Source organism: Bos taurus, chromosome 12 (assembly GCF_002263795.3).
Source record: "Bos taurus isolate L1 Dominette 01449 registration number 42190680 breed Hereford chromosome 12, ARS-UCD2.0, whole genome shotgun sequence".
NCBI classification, from domain to species: domain Eukaryota; kingdom Metazoa; phylum Chordata; class Mammalia; order Artiodactyla; family Bovidae; genus Bos; species Bos taurus.
Window position 1 is genome coordinate 20230082 of NC_037339.1, and position 22304 is coordinate 20252385.

The following is a 22304-nucleotide window of genomic DNA, read 5'->3' on the forward strand; positions in this document are numbered from 1 at the left end:
AGTGAGCATGTGTACAGACATGCCAGGACCCCTACGCCTGTGCTGGGACCGCTTCTGCCAGAAAAAGGACCGTAAAACTACCACCCACCGTTTTTCAGAAGTTGCCACCCCCTGCTGTAAAGACTGTCTGCAAAGCCATAAGCTCCAGCTTCAGCTTCAGAAAGCCATTCCTTTTTGCTCATGGGTTTCTGTTCAACTAGGATGCAGAGAATTTCCAAGTGTGCTCTGGAGCTGCCATGGGTTATGAGATGTTAATCAAACACCCACTTGAAGTGCTTTGGAAGCACCTCTGGTTTTTGGGTTATTGATGTACTCATGTTGAGTGAAGGTATATTTCTGGTCCAATCATGAGTTCATTTCAAGACACATTAAAGAAGGATTTTTCCTTACTGCTGACTTCAGGATATTGGTCCCTAGAGACCAGGTGCTTTTCACAGCTCCTCAGAGGCCCCTGAGGAGTGATGGAAAAATGCAGCCAGGCATTGCGCATGGAAGTCAAACATACTGGAATTCCATTTGCATACTGCCTTAATTCAGCTGTTACTGATTCTCCTGGGGAGCCCACTTCACACCTTCACACGTCTCCCTCAAATTGTTTCCATCTCAAAGGAGGAGATGAGATGGGAATTTGGAAGCACATTTTCTTCAAGACAGACATGCGTGCCCCCACTAAGTAATGGGCATTTCCTTCCATGAAGCATTTTTCACTATGGAGGAGTGTTCAAGCACATATTCCCCTTTTTTTTTTTCATTTATACTCTCCTTGCCAGAATATTTATTTATTTTAATTGGAAGCGAATTACTTTACAATATTGTATTGGTTTTGCCATACATTGACATGAATCTGACACGGGTATACATGTGTTCCCCATTCTGAACTCCCCTCCCTCCTCCCTCCCTATCCCATCCCTCTGGGTCATCCCAGTGCACCAGCCCTGAGCATCCTGTATCATGCATCAAACCTGGACTGGCGATTCATTTCACATATGATAATATACATGTTTCAATGCCATTCTCCCAAATCATCCCACCCTCGCCCTCTCCCACAGAGTCCAAAAGACTGTTCTATATATCTGTGTCTCTTTTGCTGTCTCGCATACAGGGCTATCATTACCATCTTTCTAAATTCCATATATATGCATTATTATACTGTATTGGTGTTTTTCTTTCTGGTTTACTTCACTCTGTATAATCAGCTCCAGTTTCATCCACCTCATTAGAACTGATTCAAATGTATTATCTTTAATGGCTGAGTAATACTCCATTGTGTATATGTACCACAACTTTCTTATCCATTGGTTTGCTGATGGACATCTAGGTTGCTTCCATGTCCTGGCTATTATAAACAGTGCTGCGATGAACATTGGGGTACATGTGACTCTTTCAATTCTGGTTTCCTTGGTGTGTATGCCCAGCGGTGGGATTGCTAGGTCATATGGCAGTTCTTATTTCCAGTTTTTTAAGGAATCTCCACACTGTTCTCCATAGTGGCTGTACTAGTTTGTATTCCCACCAACAGTGTAAGAGGGTTCCCTTTTCTCCACACCCTCTCCAGCATTTATTGTCAAGCACATATTCCTATAGGCACAAATGGCAGCCAGCCCTGGAGATGCTTACAAGGATATGACATCACTATTGCACGTGACAGCCTGGACCCCCATCCCTGATCTGCCACCTCTCCCTCGAAATGACCTCAGACAAGCCATTTGAATTGTCGGGGTCTCCTTTCTCTGATCTGCAGTAGTAGTAGGGATCAGTCTAGCCCTTCAGCCTCCTTCCCTGGATCCCTGCCAAGTTATCCCCGCTCTGGGTCTGTGTAAACAGTTAAGCATTTTGTGAAAGTAAGCGATTCAGATTCCTACCTGTCCCTCAGATCCAGGTAAACTGTTCCTCCCTAGAGCTGTCAGTCACCAACCTGAAACTGGCAGTATCCAGATGCACAAATTAGCACTTCCCTAGTGGAGGACTCCTTGTTCTCCAGATTAAACGTGATTGTGCTTCTGCTCGGGCCAGGTATAGGAGTAACAGGAATGACCCCTCAGTTTATGTTGTTCGCTGCACAAGTGCCGTGACTCTTACGTTTGCCCGGGGTCCCCTACCAGGTGGCCTGTGTCAACATTCCTCCTCGCTGATTCAAGCTGAAGAGTCGCATAACCATGATACTGAGTCATTTGGAGGAAACCCAAATTCAACAGGCACCTTGAGTTAAATAAGTGAGATCCAGAGATGGATGCACCAGGAACCAGGAATGAGGCTGGACACTCACCAGTATTTCAGTCATTTAACATCTTGAAGCATTTTAGCTCAAATCAGAAGATGTGACAGTTAATAATAATAGCAGCTAGCATAATGTTATCATTTCCTTAAATTTTATTGGGGTTTTTTTTTGGGGGGGGGGAGATGCGGAGGAGATGAGAAAAGTTTCTTTGCAGAGTTTTGCTGTTTTAGAAGCCAAATATGGTAATAGATGCTGGAATTAACATAACCCACTGGAAACTGGAATGCAGAAATTGGGGCAGGGAATTGTCATCACAGCCCCACTGCCAACTATAGAAACGATCACGTAAGGCAGCTTAAAGGATTGAGAGGCTGCAAAATTAAATGGCAAATGAGGCAACTTCATCACTGATAGGCAGACTTTCTGGGGAACATGCCTAGAGTATCACTTCCTTCCTTTCTGGGATGCAGGTGAATTTTCTGGCTTAATACTACCAAATGCAGAGGGAAGAAGTTTTTTTCTTCAAGAGCAGAACATTTATCAGCAACATTTAGTACTTGCTGAATTTCTCATGGAACAGAGAGTCAGTATTACAGGTGTGCCAAAGTTATCATGGTCTTTTATTCTATGATTTTGTCATATAAAGGAAGAGATGCGGGTAGAACAGCTGTAGAACATACTGACAGCCAAAATGGAAGGAAACCACCCGTTATAATTGCTTGGAAAGATTCTAGCATAAAGAATCCGTGTTAAGATGAGAACAGGGTGTGGAAACTAAAGGAAGCCATGAGGTGATTTTGAATCAGACCGTGGATGATGAAAATTTGGCAGAAGGGAACCTTCATATAACATATTTGCATGTCCAGATTTACAAATATGAATTCCATGGCCCAGAGTTCTGGAAGAAAACCAGCTGAAGAAACAGGTTTGAACCCTCGGTGGGAAAGATCCCCTGGAGAAGGAGATGGCAGCCCACTCCAGTATGCTTTCCTGGAGAATCCCATGGACAGAGGAACCTGGTGGGCAACAGTCCATGAGTCTCAAAGAATCGGACATGGCTGAGCAACTGAAAATGCATTAGAGAATAAGATTGTTGGGTTAGATATCACCTGGTTAATATTCAACATACCATAAATTATTGGGGTTATGTGTTTCCCTAATGAGAAATTATTTTTAAATCTCTTAATCAAAGTCTTCAAATTAACAGGTGGCTTCCTTAAGTCTGAGAACTTGATTTAGGATTAAGCAGCAAGGCAAACCAAAGACATTCCTTGAGAAAATCCTTGGGTGGCCTTCACCCTCTTACACTGAAAGGATGTGTCATCCACTTTCTTGCCTTCATGCTAAATCTTGGATAATTTTTCCGACATTACTTGTGTTATTGGATTGTTGTGAAGATTAGATGAGTTAATACATGTGAAGTCCTTAAAACAGCACCTGGCCTTTACTTTGCAAATGCTATTAAAATAGATTTGACTCTGAGTTTGCACAGTTAAGTCAGGTCCACTTAATAATAATACCCAGAAAGCATTTAGAGCAAAAATCAAAAATGCTACTCCTAACAGCATTACCCTCCCTTCACCAGGAGAGACTTCCCACTGTTAGAGCAGAAGAGAAATGAATAGCAATAGCTGTTGTAATTAACACTGAAAATTAGCACTAGGGGTGGGAGTGAAATGGAGCATGGAGGGGGGCGCAAACAGAGACTCAAAGGCCAAGCCCTCAGCTGCCACATCCACAGGGCCATCAGATCCCTCGAGAAGCCTGGAAACGGCCACCTCCTCACCATTCACTCTGACGTCTGGTGTGCAGAGTGTCGAAGCAGGTTCCTCACGGGGCTTCTCCCTCCTGCTGTTTCTCTGCCCTCCCTTCATCCTGTACAGCCGCCACCAGAACCTGCTGCCTAGAACGTGGGTCCAATCCTGTCACTCCCCTGCCCCTCAACCTTTAGCAGTGATCTGCTCCCTGGGTGACTTCCCACCATCTGTTCTCAGCAGACCATCTCCACCCCCGTGTCCCCCACCTGGCTCTGTAACCCTCATCCCCTGTTGACGAGGGACCGCCTGGCCCACCTCCACCACCCACACCCACTGCTCCTGCTTGCCCTCACAAAGCCGGAGCCACCCTTCACAGACACACTCAGAGCAATCTCTGCTGTGAAACCTTCCCAAAGCTCAGAGGACAGCCACCCGCCCCACCTCTACCCTTGAGCCATTCTCAGGACTCACAGGGACTCCCCGCCAGGATGTGTCACATCCTTAGAGGCCTCTCAACTATTTGACTTCACCTCTTACTTCCCGCCTCTGGTCCAGTGCACACACCGTCTCTGGTAGTAAATATTCATCTGCCGAGACTCCAACACATTTCCTGGGGCAGAGCCTCACTGGATGCTTAGAAAACCTATTTCCCTTTCTATCAAGGTGCAGAGTCTACACTTCTTGATCAATCCCAGGCTGTGTGCATAATTTCAGGCTAGCCCAGGACATCTCCCATATATACTAGAGCCCGAGGCCCTTCCTGTTTGTGTGTGTGTGTGAGAGAGAGAAAGCAATGAAAAATAATACTAGAGCTGAGAAAGAAAAAACATAAAGGCAAGAAAAGCAACTCCTAGCATTTAAGCATTTGATAGACTTTCATTGTCAAGTACACTCTTCAAATCTTGAGACTCCACTGTCCGTCTGCTTTCCCCTCTTCAGCTCTAACACATTGCTTAGGACTCAGGACTACGACCTACCATGCTGTTCTGTTTCCTGGAGTGAAAGCCAGAGCAGAACTGTATCATTTTCCAAGGGGTCAAGAAGTGAACATATTATAAGGGAAGACCTACTTCCTGAGAGGAAAGTAAGGTGAAGAACCCTAGCCTTGGGTTTTCAGATGTGGAAATGACACATGGGCATGATAAGAAACACTGGGTGCAGACTCCTAGTCATACTACAGACTCGCCTCCTGTTCCTGGTGCAAGTCATGTGAAGAAGGGCGATCTGATGCTGTTCATTAGGGTTTTCGCTGAAGGTCAAAGCACAGGGAAGAAGATGAGGAAGCAGATGTCCTGCGTCCTGGGGGACACCCTCCACCGAACACTCCCGGGGTTTGTGGAGACAGCCACTCCGCCAACTGGGCCTTATTTCCAGCCGTAAATAGAGAAGGAGAGCCTGGGGGTGTATCAAAGAAGAGAGTAGCTAGCTACTCAGAAGTCTGCGGCAGAGTGAGGCTTATTTTTCCTTTGTATGTCTGTAAATAAATGGTTTTAATTTGGGGAAACATACATCTGGAGTGTCGATGTATTGCCAAACAGACAGAGCCTCGTCACAATACGACAACAGCATCCAGAAGGCTGTCTGCTTTCCGTGAAATGTTGCCCAGAGGGTGCTCGGTGTCTCGGAGCTCAGCGTGATCAGTGTTTGGCCATCACGGGTCGCACGTTAACTCATTCATTCTTGGAAAGAATTAACCCGAGAATGACACTTGTGATGCTGGGGTCAAGTGTGGGAACCTAGGGTGTTCAGAATTCTTGCCTTGGTCCCGCCGCTGCCTTTACTTCATAGCAACCCCATTTAACCTCTTTGTGCCTCAATGCAACCCTTGGAAAGGGAAATTCGGTGTAGGGCAAACTCCCAGTGTGACTATTCCTTCTTTAAGAAAATTAAACTTGACATACTAGATAAATAAGGTCTGCTAAGAGCTTCATCATGAGGTTCTTGAAGGCAGAAAACTCCATGGTATACATATAAAATAGACGTTGATTCATTTAAAAATATACTTTCATTCACACTTTCAAGAAACAGTTGTTTCTCACAGAAGAGTGCTTTTCTGAATTACATGCCCTGTTGCTGCTTAAATCAATGCCTGCTGAGCCCACAGCACTTACCAAATATAAAACAAAAGAAGTGTTAACTATATAGCAAAATACTGCTAGCATCATTAGTATGAAATCATGGTGGCTCGGGTGGTAAAGAATCTGCCTGCAACTCAGGGGACCTGAGTTCAGTCCCTGGGTCGGACATATGCCCTGGAGGAAGGGATGGCTACCCACCCCGGTATTCTCACCTGGAGAATTTCACAGACATAGGAACCTGGCAGGCTACAGTCCATGGGGTCAAAGAGTCGGACACGACTGAGCGACCAACAGTGTCCTTAACACATAGTATGTTAGCCCTAAACAGTGATCTTGGAGATCATTTTGTTCTATCTCTCCATATTATAGCTGAGAAAACTGAAACCCACTGAAATAAATTACTGGCCATTTCTGATATTTCAAAATATGTCACCTGTGTAAAATTTTTCATAATGTTAAAGTACAGATCAGCTAAATTGAGACATCTCAGAATGAAATAGCAAGTATTTCCACAAATCTCTGTTTCCCAAAGTTATCTATTCACATGACTATTTGTGTGTCCATTACCATTAATACCTTCTACCTTGTTTTCTTGGGGGAAAAAAAAAGACAAGATCTGAAGAGGGGAAAGAGTAGGAGTTGTGAGGGAGGGAAGTTTTTTTTCTTTCAGATCTTTTCTTATTGTTTTCATGACACAATGTGGACTTTGAGATTCCCTCTTAGACCCACAAGGATCTAGTGTGAACCAAAATAAGGCTCCCTGTTTAAGAAGACACTTGCTTTTTCTTGTTATCTACGAGGTATTTACCATGAAGTCTCACCATCTTGGTGTTCAGAGAGAGCTTGGAGAAATTCCTGGTCTCCCAAACACGAGTGAGGAGGAAGCTCATTTCAGGGAAATTTGGAATGGCAGGGAGTGTGGATGGCCAGGCCATGATGGTTAGGCTGGTGTGGTTGGCCTGGGGTCGCAGGCTTGCTAGTGAGGGGATGGAGAGGACTCTGCCAGAGAGATGGACACTATCATTAACCCCCTTTACGGAGGAGGCCGTAGCAGCTAGAGAGGCTCCCTGTAGAGGTCAGCCATGGATTTTGTCTCTAGGTTCCCTGGCATTCTGAAAGGAACAACCAGGACTACCCCTCCTCCATCTGAAATGGTGACTCTGGACAGTGCCTGTGACGGGGAGAGGAGTGAGAGAGGGGAGGGACATGTAAGGACACGAAAGGAGAGTCGATGAGAGATTCTGGGGTTTCGGGGTAAAATTCACCATAACTGTACCCAACCTGGATTCCATGAATCACACTCATTAAATCAGCCTATGAGTGCCGTCAGGAGAAGGAAATGGCAACCCATTCCAGTATTCTTGCCTGGAGAATCCCAGGGACAGAGCAACCTGATGGGCTGCCGTCTATGGGGTCGCACAGAGTCGGATACGACTGAAGCGACTTAGCAGCAGCAGCAGCATGCGTGCCGTCAGGATTGCGGAGATTTCCTGCTGCAGCCCATGGGGTAGCAAAGAATCGGCAGGACTTAACGCCTGAGCACGCACGCACGCACTGTTGCCTAGATACAGCCCTGGGCGTGGCTGGGCTCTTCCTGAATCATTTGAAGGGCCAGGCAGGGCTGTGCCTACACCCGGGACTACCAACACTGTCTCCCACTGACACATTCAGCACCTGCCCAGGGCTCCGACGCCACTCCAAGCCCCAGAGGAGGTGACCACATGGGGTCAGGGGATGTGGGCAGTGAGCCCTGCATCTCCAGAAGAGGCAACTCCAGGGCTACCTGGGGAGTGGTTGGACAGGGTGAAGTAAGATACATGTGTGTGTGCCAGTGAGTGTGTGTACTTGTTCTTAGAATTCCAGGAACACTCGACTCCAGGAACATCTGACACTCCCTATCATCTCCCCACAGGCCAGTTGCAGGGGTGGATTCAAGTTTTGTAGAGCTGAAAGTTTACACAATTGGAGGGCTCTCTTTATGAAAAATAATTACAAAATTATGAATACCATTTTGTGTGAAAAAAATATGTATTTAGAATGAGAAAAGAAACTACAGCAAATGACAATTTTAAAGATCTGACAAGTGCCAGAAACATTGCAAAGTCTAGAAACATGTTTTGATTCATTAATAGCCTGACACCTTTACATGTTTTTCACATTTTCTTGGCTGGTCTTTGACCCACTTTTCTTCTGACGATGATATTGTATTACCATTTTCTGCAGAGAGAATGGACAGAAGATTCAATTTCAATCTCTGCTTTCTAGCTGAAAACTTTCAGCTTCACAATTTCTCATTGGCAATGTTTTACATCTTGTCTTTTTAGAACTGTTGTCAAATGTGGGGAAATCTCTATCAAGTTTCTTTCATATATGAGCTGCAGGATTTAAGGTTATTTTGACTTTTCTAGCACAATGACTAATCCTAGATATTCTTTAAACTGATAACATTCATTAGCCAGAGAATCATATATCGTATATTGTAGTGGTGAATATGAGTTTCCTGTTTTCTTCATTGAAGTCAATATTTTATGTTAGATCAGCAGGAAATGAAAACATTTTTCAGTGTGTTCAATAAATCATATGAATGATTTACTTTTTTCATTGACTTATCAAGTAATCCAAGAATCTGCCTATTACAGGCATACCTCATTTTATTAAACTCTACTTTATTAAAATTTGCAAATACTGTGTTTTCTATAAACTGAAGGTTTGTGGCAACCCTGCATTGAGCAAGTCTTTTGGTGCTATTTTTTCAACAGCATTTGCTCACTGTGTGTCTCTGTGTCACAGTAGATAATTCTGGCAATACTTCAAACCTTTTCATTATTGTTATATTTGTTATGGTGATATGTGATCAGTGACCTTTGCTATTACTACTATGGCTCTTTGAAGGTTCAAATGATAATTAGCACTGTCTAGCAATAAAGTATTTTTTAACTAAAGTAGGTACCAGTGCTTTTTAGACATGCTGCTGCTGCTGCTGCTAAGTCACTTTAGTCATGTCCGACTCTGTGCGACCCCATAGACGGCAGCCCACCAGGCTCCCCGGTCCCTGGGATTCTCCAGGCAAGAACACTGGAGTGGGTTGCCATTTCCTTCTCCAATGCATGAAAGTGAAAAGCGAAAGTGAAGTCGCTCAGTCGTGTCTGACCCTCAGCGACCCCATGGACTGTAGCCTACCAGGCTCCTCCGTCCATGGGATTTTCCAGGCAAGAGTACTGGAGTGGGGTGCCATTGCCTTGCTACTAGACATTTAATAGACTAAAGTATAGTGTGAATATGACTTATATATGCACCAAAGGAGAAGAGGGCATCAGAGGATGAGATGGTTAGATAGCATCAGCAACTGAGCACACGTACACACACACACACACACACACACACACACATCAAAACATTGCAGTGGCTTGGACCCAAGCCTGAAATAGCTTTGAGATATGCCTGTATTTCTGTTTCTGGAAGATATCTCTACACACAAAATGTATTAGCCCAATAATTATACGAAGAAATGACTGTATGTCATGTATATACCTCATTAAACCCAAAATAAAGAAATTCCCAATGCAGGTGCCCTTTATTCCCTAAAATGTCCTCAGACACTCTAACACAACTGGACAATAGGGAGAAGTGAGATCAGAAACAGACAGCAGTCTTAACTGGTTGCAATAAAATATGTGTCTTTTGCAAATTTTACTGAAACATATGAACCATGTGAACACATTTCTCCTCCCAGGGTCTTGCTGCTAGAGCTTGTGCTGAGTCATGTTCAACTCTTTGCAACCCCATGGACTGCAACCTGCCAGCCTCCTCTGTCCATGGAATTTTCAAGGCAAGAATACTGGAGTGGGATGCCCCTTATATGGGAGAGTCCTAAACCACAAGCTCCCCTGGCTTCCTGGGGAACCCTCCCCTGGCTGGCATGTAGCTAGTATAAGCGATGGAGCAGGCACCTTTGGGTAATGCATCACGTAGTCAATACAGGCAACCCAAAGGAAGGAAGGGAGGGTTGGAGGCAGCCTTCCTGAAACGAAGCTCACATTTCTTCCTGGGCCCTAGAAGTTGTAGATCCTGTTTAAACAGTAGTTCCACCCAGGTTCTAATAATGGAAGACAGTTTATCAACAAGCAGAATCTAATGCCAACACTTTTTATGAAACACAGTAAAACTATTTGATGAAAGCTAGGCTGACATGATCTCTAACAATTAAGTATTCTGTCACCCACAATCTGGCTTCAGTATTAAACCATCCTATTACTTTCTCTTCTAGTATGTTTTAACATTCTAGAAGTTTGTCACAACTACATAGACCCTCTACTATAGCTTACATCTGTGCTATTTAACCCTAATATTGACTATGCCAAAGCCTTTGACTGTGTGGATCACAATAAACTGTGGAAAATTTTGAAAGAGATGGGAATACCAGACCACCTGACCTGCCTCTTGAGAAATCTGTATGCAGGTCAGGAAGCAACAGTTAGAACTGGACATGAAACAACAGACTGGTTACAAATAGGAAAAGGAGTACGTCAAGACTGTATATTGTCACCCTGCTTATTTAACTTATATGCAGAGTAGATCATGAGAAATGCTGGGCTGGAAGAAGCACAAGCTGGAATCAAGATTGCTGGGAGAAATCTCAATAACCTCAGATATGCAGATGACACCACCCTTATGGCAGAAAGTGAAGAGGAACTAAAAAGCCTCTTGATGAAGTTGAAAGAGGATAGTGAACAAGTTGGCTTAAAACTCAACATTCAGAAAACGTAGATCATGGCATCCGGTCCCATCACTTCATGGGAAATAGATGGGGAAACAGTGGAATCAGTGTCAGACTTTATTTTTGGGGGCTCCAAAATCACTGCAGATGGTGACTGCAGCCATGAAATTAAAAGACGCTTACTCCTTGGAAGAAAAGTTATAACCAACCTAGATAGCATATTGAAAAGCAGAGACATTACTTTGTCAACAAAGGTCCGTCTAGTCAAGGCCATGGTTTTTCCAGTGGTTGTGTATGGATGTGAGAGTTGGACTGTGAAGAAGGCTGAGCACTGAAGAATTGATGCTTTTGAACTGTGGTGTTGGAGAAGACTCTTGAGAGTCCCTTGGACTGCAAGGAGATCCAACCAGTCCATTTTGAAGGAGATCAGCCCTGGGATTTCTTTGGAAGGAATGATGCTAAAGCTGAAACTCCAGTACTTTGGCCACGTCATGTGAAGAGTTGACTCATTGGAAAAGACTCTGATGCTGGGAGGGATTGGGGGCAGGAGGAGAAGGGGACGACAGAGGATGAGATGGCTGGATGGCATCACTGACTCAATGGACGTGAGTCTGAGTGAACTCCGGGAGATGGTGATGGACAGGGAGGCCTGGTGTGCTGCGATTCATGGGGTCGCAAAGAGTTGGACACAACTGAGTGACTGAACTGAACTGAACATAGTAAAATCACTTAAGTAACTTTATAAAATTCTGTTGGCAAGACTCCACCCTCAGTGACTAATTGGCCCAGGGAGTAGGGTCCAGGCTTCAGTATCTTTTTAAACTCCTAATACGTACCCTGGAAAAAACAACTGGATTAGATTTCAGTACTGACTCCCTTAGTATCGCCTTGTGGGCCACTCCTAGAAGCTCACAGGTAGCTATTGCATACACATAATGTAATTTTAAGGAGCTTCCCTCATGGCTCAGATGGTAAAAGCATCTGATTGCAATGTGGGAGACCTGGGTTTGATCCCTGGGTGGGGAAGATGCTCTGGAGAAGGAAACGGCAACCCACTCCAGTACTCTTGCCTGGAAAATTCCATGGATGGAGGAGCCTGGTGAGCTACAGTCCATGGGGTGACAAAGAGTTGGACACGACTGAGCGACTTCACTTTCACTTTCAATGTAATTTTGACTGTTAGTTTGTTTTGTAAATTGATTTCTCAAACTTTGAGAAGTAAGATCAATTTGTTTCCTTACCGAAGTGCAGAAATTAAATGGCTGTATAAAATAATGGTCATTTTATTTGCTTTTCCTTGGCCACCTGATATCATAAGCAGATGACAGTGAGTGACACCCCGAAGATGGGTGGCCCGTAGGCTGCATGGCCATTTGTGACAACCCTGGTGAAAATAACATTTGAGCCAGAAATAAATGTGAATCTAGCCATAAAGAGATTGGCCTTCATATTTTCTCCAGATACAGTCTGATTACGTGGTCAGCTCTTTTAGGAGCGATTGACAATTTCCTAGCCTGGCCTTAAGGGTGGAGAGCTCTGAGAACAAAAGGTAGCACTGAAATTGATCGTTATTTATGTAAAAGGTTCCAGACTCTTCCCACAACGGAGGTTTGGGGGAGCGAGTGCTGTAGCTCACTTCAAGTGAAAAAAAATCCAGTTATTTTTGCTTATATAATGCCAGTGACCTGCATCAGATTTTTGTCACCTCCTTAAATGAAGATTCTAGGCAGTGAAGAACAGAATCAGGAAATAACGTAGCCATTAAAATCTCGGGACTTTTTCCTGTTGTTTTTTTGAAACATCCTTGAAGAAATGTCATCTTGGTATTTCTTAATTTCTTAAGGCTTCCCTTATGTAGGAATTTTATTTATACCACAGCAGAGAGGTAGACACTGGCAGAGAGGAATGGATCTCAGGTTATAGGATACACTTTGGCTGGAATCTGAGCCACTCCCACAGCATGAGGAAATGAAGTTTCTATATCCAGGTGAAGGGACTTCCTGTTTCAAAGGAGATCCCAAAATAGAAAACACCAGAGTTTGTCTGGAATGGACAAGAAGACTCTTGTTCTTTTGCCACACTGATTCCCATATGAGGGAACAGAATTTATCTGGGAATTTCTTACTAACCTTGGAAGATCTTACTTTGTTCCATTAATTTGATCTCTTCATAGATAACTGTCAGATCAAACCCAGAGCACTGGGAATGTGTGATCACTGCCTAACTTAATTCTTCTTTTATTAAAGAAGATCTTTCATGCTTTTATAAAAAAAAAAAAAAAAATAGACCATGCAAAATGGTCCCAAGCTGTGATGTCCTTGGCTTGCTTTCTGACTCACCATTAGCTAAAAGATTAACCAAAAGCTAGAGATGGGCTAGCTTGTATCATCTACAGGAGATCTACACATGCTTTCCTAGAGGAAGCTGACCTAAGCAAATCAGCCTGTGGTCAATGGGTTCTACATTTCTTAAACCAAACAGATACTCCTGGCATTTAGTGTCCTTCTCTCTGTAGTCCCTGGCTGTGAGACTAGGGCCCACAGTAACTTCAAAGAAGCAAATTTACCTTGAAGCCAGGCTATGCCACCATGGTCATTCACTGCTGGCCAGGCGCTTGCCTGCTGTCTCAGTCAACAAATGCAGCTTCACAGGAAATGGAGAGTGGAATGTGGCCCCTCACCTCTGTTATCCTTGTTCCAGTTCTCAGTTCGATTCCTTAGAAGAGAGCGATAAAAATGATGCTGAAGGAGTGAGCTCAGGCTAGATTGGGAAGGAACATGGCATTTGTCCTGTTCAGTATTTTTCAACTCAAATGATAAAGTATTTATAGTCTCCTTTCTGAACCATTCAATACTACATGTGTGTTACACATATTTGGGTTCCTATTGAATTCATTAATAGATAGCAAATGTTATTTAAATATTCTTTCAGCAGTTTAAAAGTTTCTATCAGCAATCTAAAATGTTTCTGCTGCTGCTAAGTCACTTCAGTCGTGTCCAACTCTGTGTGACCCCACGGACGGCAGCCCACCAGGCTCCCCCGTCCCTGGGATTCTCCAGGCAAGAACACTGGAGTGGGTTGCCATTTCCTTCTCCAATGTATGCAAGTAAAAAGTGAAAGTGAAGACGCTCAGTCATATCTGACCCTCAGCGATCCCATGGACTGCAGCCTTCCAGGCTCCTCCATCCATGGGATTTTCCAGGCAAAAGTACTGGAGTGGGGTGCCATGTTAACCCTCACAAAAAATGAAATTATTTTAAAGCAGTCTACAGAATTGAGATCAGGTACATAAGCTGGAAATCGATTGATCTCTGTTCACTTGTATTTCAGTTCTTGTATTTAGAAAAAAATATGACTGCAAATAAGAGTGGGGCTAGATCACTTTTGCCTGATCTACTTCAGTTCAGTTCAGTTCAGTTCAGTTGCTCAGTCGTGTCTGACTCTTTGTGACCCCATGAATCACAGCACACCAGGCCTCCCTGTCCATCACCATCTCCCGGAGTTCACTCAGACTCACGTCCATTGAGTCAGTGATGCCATCCAGCCATCTCATCCTCTGTCGTCCCCTTCTCCTCCTGCCCCCAATCCCTCCCAGCATCAGAGTCTTTTCCAATGAGTCAACTCTTCACATGACGTGGCCAAAGTACTGGAGTTTCAGCTTTAGCATCATTCCTTCCAAAGAAATCCCAGGGCTGATCTCCTTCAAAATGGACTGGTTGGATCTCCTTGCAGTCCAAGGGACTCTCAAGAGTCTTCTCCAACACCACAGTTCAAAAGCATCAATTCTTCAGTGCTCAGCCTTCTTCACAGTCCAACTCTCACATCCATACATGACCACTGGAAAAACCATAGCCTTGACTAGACGGACCTTTGTTGGCAAAATAATGTCTCTGCTTTTCAATATGCTATCTAGGTTGGTCATAACTTTTCTTCCAAGGAGTAAGCATCTTTTAATTTCATGGCTGCAGTCACCATCTGCAGTGACTTTGGAGCCCAACAAAATAAAGTCCGATCTACTTAGGGTGGTATAATTTGCCTTCCTGGAGAAGGAAATGGCAACTGACTCCATGGACAGAGGAGCCTGGTAGGCTATAGTGGATGGGGTCACAAAGAGTCAGACATGACTTAGCGACTGAACAACAACAGCAATCTGTCTTATGCATAAATAGACACTTTTGACCTAAAAGTTTTAGGAATTATGTATCTTTGGTGGTGGAAGTTAATCAGTCACACCTTCCATTTGTGGGTGGTTATATAACCGAGTTCTGGTCGGTAGACTGAGCAGAAGTGAGAAGTATCTGCCTAGGAGAACCTCCTATGTCCAATCCTTGCCCTTCCACCATCCTCTGGTTGGATGATGACGTCTATAAAGAGCACAGCAGTCACCAGACAGAAGGAAAACAGGTCCCTGAGAGACTACCTGGAGGAGAGCCCCCACACCCCTTCTGGCATGCATTGAACTGTGTTGTGAGCAAGAAGCAGAATCCTGCACGTTAAGTAGCTACAAATTCGGGATGGGTTGTTAAAGCAGTTAGCTCAGCCTGACTAACACTCTAGACAGAATGTGCTTCAGACAAGCAGAAGGAGAGTTCTGCAGTTGAAAATGGGGATCCGTTAAGGGTTTTGAAATAGACTTGGTTCATGATCAGGTTTGAGAGGATGTAGGACCTGCACATGGAGTTCACTGGATGGAGTTGGTTGTTCTGGGACAAGCAGGTGGCGATGTGGGTCCAGAGAGTAGGTTTAGATCCTGGGTTCAGCCCCAGAGAAGCAGTTGGCGTTCAAATCCTCCTCCCAGGAACTGGGGCTCTGTGGTTAGAATCCCCACCAGGAGTCCGGGGCAGGAAACTCGGTCATGGTAGCGGGGGGACCATGAGGGAGGAAACTCAGCCAAAGTCAATACTGAGAGACATCTAATCCTTTTCTGAAGTATGCTAATATAATACAGGCTCCAGACACAGGGACTTTGTATCATGCTTTTAAGGCTTTACTCACTGAGCGATACTTAAAGAAACAGTTTTTTCTTTGCAAGTTTTTGCATTTTAATAAGAGAATCAGAAAGCATTTTGAAGTAGGAATGGGCAATGGAAAAAGAGTAGGTGTTCCTTTCTTCTTAGTCATATCTAAAAAGCATCTGTGTGTTTTCTTAGGACTTGGATTCAGTAGCAATTATTTACTCTCAGGGCAGGAAAAGATAATGAAAAGATTTAAGGGGTTTGTCTTGCTCAGATCTTTAGACACATAACTATGGAAAACAGTCAGAGATGCAAATTCACTTCCGTTTGGAAAATGCCGAGGACACTGAACATCCCTCTGATGGCACATTTTTCTTTCTTGTTATTACTGTTTTGTTGTTATTACTATTTCATTCCCTCACTGAGTGAACCCTGATTGTACCCCCAAATCTGCCAGAATCTAAGGGGGGCACACAAGAGAGCTGTAAGAATGAACCACGGTCCCCTCCCATTGGGAACATTCTTGAACTCATTTGGTCAATGTTTCGTGAGTGTTTATTCCTGCCTAGGAGAGCCTCCTGTGTCCCAGCCCCACTTCTGGGTCACGCTGTTTTCGGCTTTGGAAAATGACGATGACTTCATGGTGTTCATGGAGTTCATGGTGTAACAGAGGGGTGGGCGAAGAATGAAGGAATTGTCTGAAACACCAAAATTCACAAAACTCACTACAACCTCTGTGCCAAAAATAAATGGATTACTCACCTTACTTTTAAAATTGAGTGCCCTTTTGGCCAAATTGGGCATAAACTGAAACCTGGGAAATCCTGATTCCACCTAAGTTTGAGACAGGGTGGAGTGGGCGAAGGGGTCCCAGGCAATGCCAGGACTCTCAGAGGATGTCTGGTTCTTCATCATCCCCTGATAATGCTGGCTTCCGCTGTGATAGCCACCATCTATCAGGGTCTCAGCCCACAGCCCCTCAATCATGCGTGCAGGGCTTCATCCAGCCTGGAGCCTCCTTATGTAGGTGGGGGCCATTCTTGAGCCCCTGAGAAATTATTCAGCAGCTCCCAGGCTGCACCAAGGCATGAAAAACTCTGAGGCTCTCTAGGTCCCATCTCTCCTCCAAGTCATGACAGAACTTGTAAGCAGGACAGTGTTACCAGTCATTCCCTACATGAGAGTACTAGTGACTCCCTGGGACTGTCAAAGCCCCACTGTTGCTTCTCTGGAGTCTTCCTGCTGCCAGGATGCTGGGAAAGCCCTTACTCATGATCCCACACACCTGCGTGGGCATCTGTCCGACCTTACCCACGCCTGCAGAAAAACACACCCCTTGTGGAAGCACTCTATTTCCCCTCCAACTCTTCTCTTTCACCCAAGCTGAGGAAGTCAGAAGCTCTACTTTTCACCTTCGCTGCTTTTTTTTTCCCGGGCTTTGGTTTTGGAAACTCAAAAGCCAGACGAGGCTTCCCTTTCTCTGCTTTTGGTTAACACATCCTCTCCCTGAGTCAGTAAAACCACAAACAATGAGCTTTGTCTGGTTGGGATTGAGGCAGCAGATGGGCCAAGATGTAACGATACTGTTCTATTCTGCACGCACACATACGTGTCCTCCAGCCTCCAAATTACACAGAGATAACTGCTGCCTGGATTCACTCAATGCCCCTCTTCTCTAATGCACTGATAAAATCTGCACCGCAAACGGCTGGGTAACACACCTTGTCCCTGTCTGGATTCGTGTATTCAGTTTCACGGTTCTGTGCTGTTTGCTGATGCTCTTCTCTATTTCACTTTGTCTGTGTCCCAGCTTAACCTGGAAGACTGGTCAGATTAGTTACTCCCAGAGTGATTTTATTAACTACAGAGAACTCTGTCTGCAATTTTAAAAAGCTGTTCTGACGTGACAGTTTAGATTCCAAACGTGAGATTCTTTAACAACTACATTTCTGTAGCGCTGGCTATTCCCGTTCCTGGTTGAAACTGCACACATCTGGGCAAAGGCAGAAACTTAAGATGATTTTGGTCTCCTCTAAAATGGGCTCCATAAAATGACTACTCCAAACTGTCTCATCTTCTCTGCACTATTATGGAGGGGAGTGGTATTATAGGCCCCGCTGGTTTGGGGACAGCAGTTGAAAATTCTGTTTAGAAACGATCTAGAAAAACTGTCTCCTCATTTCTCCACTTCTTTGGAGTCATTTCCTCTTCCCTTGCAGCTCAGCTGGTAAAGAATCTGCCTGCAATGTGGGAGACCTAGGTTTGATCCCTGGGTTGGAAAGATCCCCTGGAGATGAGGCTACCCACTCCAGTATTCTGGTCGGGAGAATTCCAGGGACTGTATAGTCCATGGGGTCACAAAGAGTTGGACACGACTGAGCGACTTTCACTTTGACTCTGTGATTACTGCCTGTGCTGCATTGTCTTCATTCTCCCAATGGCAGCAACAGGGGGGTTTGATGATCTCTCTCCTGCATTGCTTAAGTTTTTTTATTTAGCTGTTTGTCCACACATATGTGTGTATACACTATCAAAATGCCCCTAACACTCTTTGAGGGGGAGGATGAGCAGGGAATGATTTAATTTTACCTGGAGGGAAAAAAAAAGGCTGGGCAGGGACAGTGAAGGCCTTATGCAAGAGGTGACATTTGAAGGTCTGAAGAATGAATGGAATTTCACCGTTCAGGAGAGATGGCTAGCTACCTTGGGGGCTGTAGGTGGTAGAGAACACAAACCAAGGAGTGCGGCAGACAGAAAGTAGCAGGAACAAAGGCGTAGGCGCTTGGAAGACTGCGGTGGGAAAAGAACAGGGGCAGCTTCTGCTGATTAAAGGACATGGAAACCACATCAGAAGAGAAATATCTATCACCAGTGTTCAGCCCTGGTTGGCCGTAAAAAAAGAAACTGAAAGTCTTTAAAAATAAAATATACAGGTATGTAAAGAAGGATACCAAATCAGAAAAAGCACTCCTTCCGTTGCCATTTCAAAAACTGCCCTTTGCTTGTCGGACCTTTGTGCAGGAATCACCCTCTCCGAGGAATAAAGAGCACCCAGATAGGGAACTGTGAGTAACTCATTGCTACAACACCCCAGGCATGAACAAAGAGAGAGAGCTTCTGTCCATCGTCCTTAGCGGCCCTTTGATGAAGAAAAAGAAGCATCTGAAGGTACACCCACTACCTACATGGATGTTAAACCCACATAAAGGGGCTTTCCTGCACACCGAAACTTCTGCCTGGCCTCCAGTCCAGCCAATCACTTTAATAATGACAACCAAAATGACTGTGCTGAATGAAACTCCAAGGGCTTGAGTATTTGATTTGAATAAATACTCCACTCAGTTCCTCAAATTCTCAAATGATGGGGATAAAACGCGCGGCCATTAAGAGAATTGAGGTGAAGAGACACAAGAGCATCAGTGGCCTCTTGGAGTTTTTTGCCGCCCCCCCCAACCTCGCCTCCGAGGTTAGTGGATTCGTTTTGGAGCGCACCACCCCAGGCTCCTCCCTCATACTCTCAATTTCTCCTTGGGCAATGTCTAGAGATTAATCAGGGTGGCCCACCCAGAGAGTGACCACGAGCGAGCCAGCAATGGGCTGGACTCCCTGTTTGGCAGGAATGTTTGAGAAGGCTTTTTAAACTACAGAAATAAGGATCATGACCCTAAGAAACATGTTGCCTGCAAGTTTACCCTTGGGAAGCAACTTCCAGCCTCGCCTAGTTTTTAAAAACTTACTGAGATAATGAAGAGATCAGCATACTCTCTTGGGATCCCAGAATGTCTCAGCTGAGAGAGCTTCCAGGAAGCAGTCAGTTTAAAAGACAGGGCCAGCTCTGGGTACACGCTCAGCCCTCCACACAGCTTGTCACTAGGCAGCTCCCAAGCGTGAGGCTATGCCCGGCAATCGTCCTTCAGCAGCACAGAGCTGCTCTTTACACTTCGACGTGTCTCGGCCCCACAGTTTTCATCTTGGAGTGTCCTTTCTCTTTCTTCTAGGAGCAAGGTAACTTCTGCTTGTCTACTGTGGTAACTTCTGTATGCAGTTAGCACGGGAGATCAGTGACTCAACACTGACCTCCACTGGTTGGCGTAGAAATACCTAATCCCTTTCTCTCCAGGCCTTGCACATTTTCACAGGTTGGGCCCTCTGGCCCCTCACTTGCATATGCTAGCGTTTCAATGGTGATTGAAATTTTCAATGAGTATGGACCTACCTCATGGGGTTACATGTGCAAATTCTGAAAACTTCTGGCCCAACAACATTGAATCTTGGGACCACAGACCTTGAATTGCCTCGAGGCCCCTGCACTGCCACACACCAAGCAGGATGCCGCACTGTTTTGCTTGCCAGATGTGGACGGTCAAGGTTCCGTTCACAGCGATCCGAGAAATCTAGATCCATCTATTCCCCTGGTGATACTAATAACTTCTCAGTTTCCAGTATGGGCTTTGCAGGTGGCTCAGTGGTAAAGAATCCATCTGCCAGTGCAGGAGACCCAAGAGAAGCCAGTTCAATCCTTGAGTTGAGAAGAGCCCCTGGAGAAGGAAATGGCAACTCGCTCCAGAATTCTTGCCTGGAAAATCCCATGGACAGAGGAGCTTGGTAGGCTACAGTCCTTGGGGTCGCCAAGAGTTGAACACAGCTAAGCATACTCACACACAGAGTTTCCAACTCATTTATTATTATCTTTTAAATGCTATAAACTCACTTTGGCATTGGTACCCCATTTTCGATAGTACAATAAACTTACCTAGACTCACCTTGTGCCAGGTACCATGTTATCAGTGCCTTCATTATCTGCCAGGATGCAGTGAGATCAGTGCCCCCAAGTTTGGGCTGTAATTCTCCTCACGGGGGTCATCAGGGTTTGGAACCAGCCAGCCATGGTTTTCTGGAAAGATGGAAGGCAAAGTCAACAAGGGGATCTCTAGACCCTGAAAACGTGCAAGCCCACTATTTTTCCTGGAAATATGTCTGGAAATACTTATAGTACATCCTTTAAGTCCAGAGCAGCCCCTCAGACACTGAGGCTCTTGCTGATGCTGATGGAAGGCTAACGGAGGCCTCCCACTCAGGAGCTTACAGTAAGGGAGCAATTGGAAGAGGAGAATCTGATTTGGAAATAACTGCCATTTGGTCCCACTGAACAGAGGTCAGAAAGGTCTAAGCAAATAATATAACAGGTGTTCCTGACTGCTAAGAAAACCAGAGCCAAAACCAAAACTTTAGGAGAGCAAACCTGTGTTACTTGGGTTGGTGCCTGCATTTGGAACAGGATGTTGCCTTAACACCACTATGTCAAGATGAATTCTAAGCAGAAGTTTTAAAAGATACATTTGCAATAGATATAAAAAGTTGAGTGAAATAGTCTCAATGGATATCGTTGTTGCTTCAATGCCCTTTAATATATTTAAATATTTCATATAAATTTTGAGTAGGTAATATATTGAGCGTCCATGGGTACTCAGTTGCTTTGGCGTGTCCAACTCTTGGCAACCCTATGGACTGTAGCCCACCAGGCTCATCTGTCCATGGGATGTCCAGGCAAGAATACTGGAGTAGGTTGCCAATTCCTTCTCCATATTACTATATAGGAGGAATTTCTATCTATAGGATCTGTATAGGAAATCCTACTATAAGGATCAATAAACTACAGGACAGCTCCTTGTTTTAATAAATAAAGTTTTGCTAAAACACAGCCATGTTCATTTGTTTACATATTGCTTTATGATGGCAGAGTTGAGTAGCTTCAAGAGAGACCGTATTGTCTACAAAACCTAAAATATTTACAATCTGGCTGTTTAAGAAAAAGTTTGCTGGCTCTCGTTGTAAAAAGTTGGGTTTACATTTCAATATGTGTCACTGAAGACTCTTACAACTTTTTCTCATCTCAGCGCCCACGGGCATCTTCTTTGTGGGGCCTCTTGTGTCCTTGTTTGACCCTCTCTGATTTTGGAAGACGACTTTCTCATTTTTCGTTTTGGGGTCTCTGTTATTTCCTAGTTTTACAAAGGATAAGCTTTGTATTACTATTTTCCCTGTTTTCCTTTCTGTTTTTGGGTGGTTTTCCTGAGAAGTGAATGAGAAAATGTTGAATTTGCTCTGCATATTAAAATTAGAATTCCTCAGATGATATTCCAAGAAATTGTTTTTCGTTTGCCTCTTTGGCTGGCTCTTTTGGTCATTGAAGAGAGATCCTAGCTTACTAGTTGTCTTTGTCCTAAATACATCTAGACATTTTCTTTTTAATTGTTTGTATGAGTTTTATAATTCTCTTTAGGTATGATTTAGTTCTCAGTGGAAAACATAAACACATATTTAAAATCTTTAAATATATAAATACGTAAGAGAAATTTTATAATTTTATATTTTCTGTTGTCCTAAATCCTGACCCATATGGGATAGTTCAAAGTGATATTTAGCATTTTAAACTTCGGAAGTTTAAAAACCTGCTATAAATATTTTAAAAAAGAGATGGAAATAATATGCTTTAAAGCACTTCCCAACTTCACCCTCAAATTTTACTGCTATCTAAGTCTTATTTAGTTACATACTGGGCTTATTTTTAAATTATAA

General features: G+C 44.2%; 1 long non-coding RNA gene across 1 annotated transcript in view; it reads right to left on the minus strand.

Annotated features, from left to right (window-relative positions):
- Nucleotides 1-19730, minus strand: part of LOC132346742 (uncharacterized) — a 68510-nt gene extending 48780 nt beyond the window's left edge. The window contains exons 1-2 of the long non-coding RNA XR_009496673.1: nucleotides 19463-19730; nucleotides 13337-13485 (exon numbers count right to left, since the gene is read on the minus strand). This is a non-coding gene — a long non-coding RNA (uncharacterized lncRNA). The remainder of the gene's footprint in view (nucleotides 1-13336; nucleotides 13486-19462) is intronic.
- Nucleotides 19731-22304: the final 2574 nt, after the last annotated feature.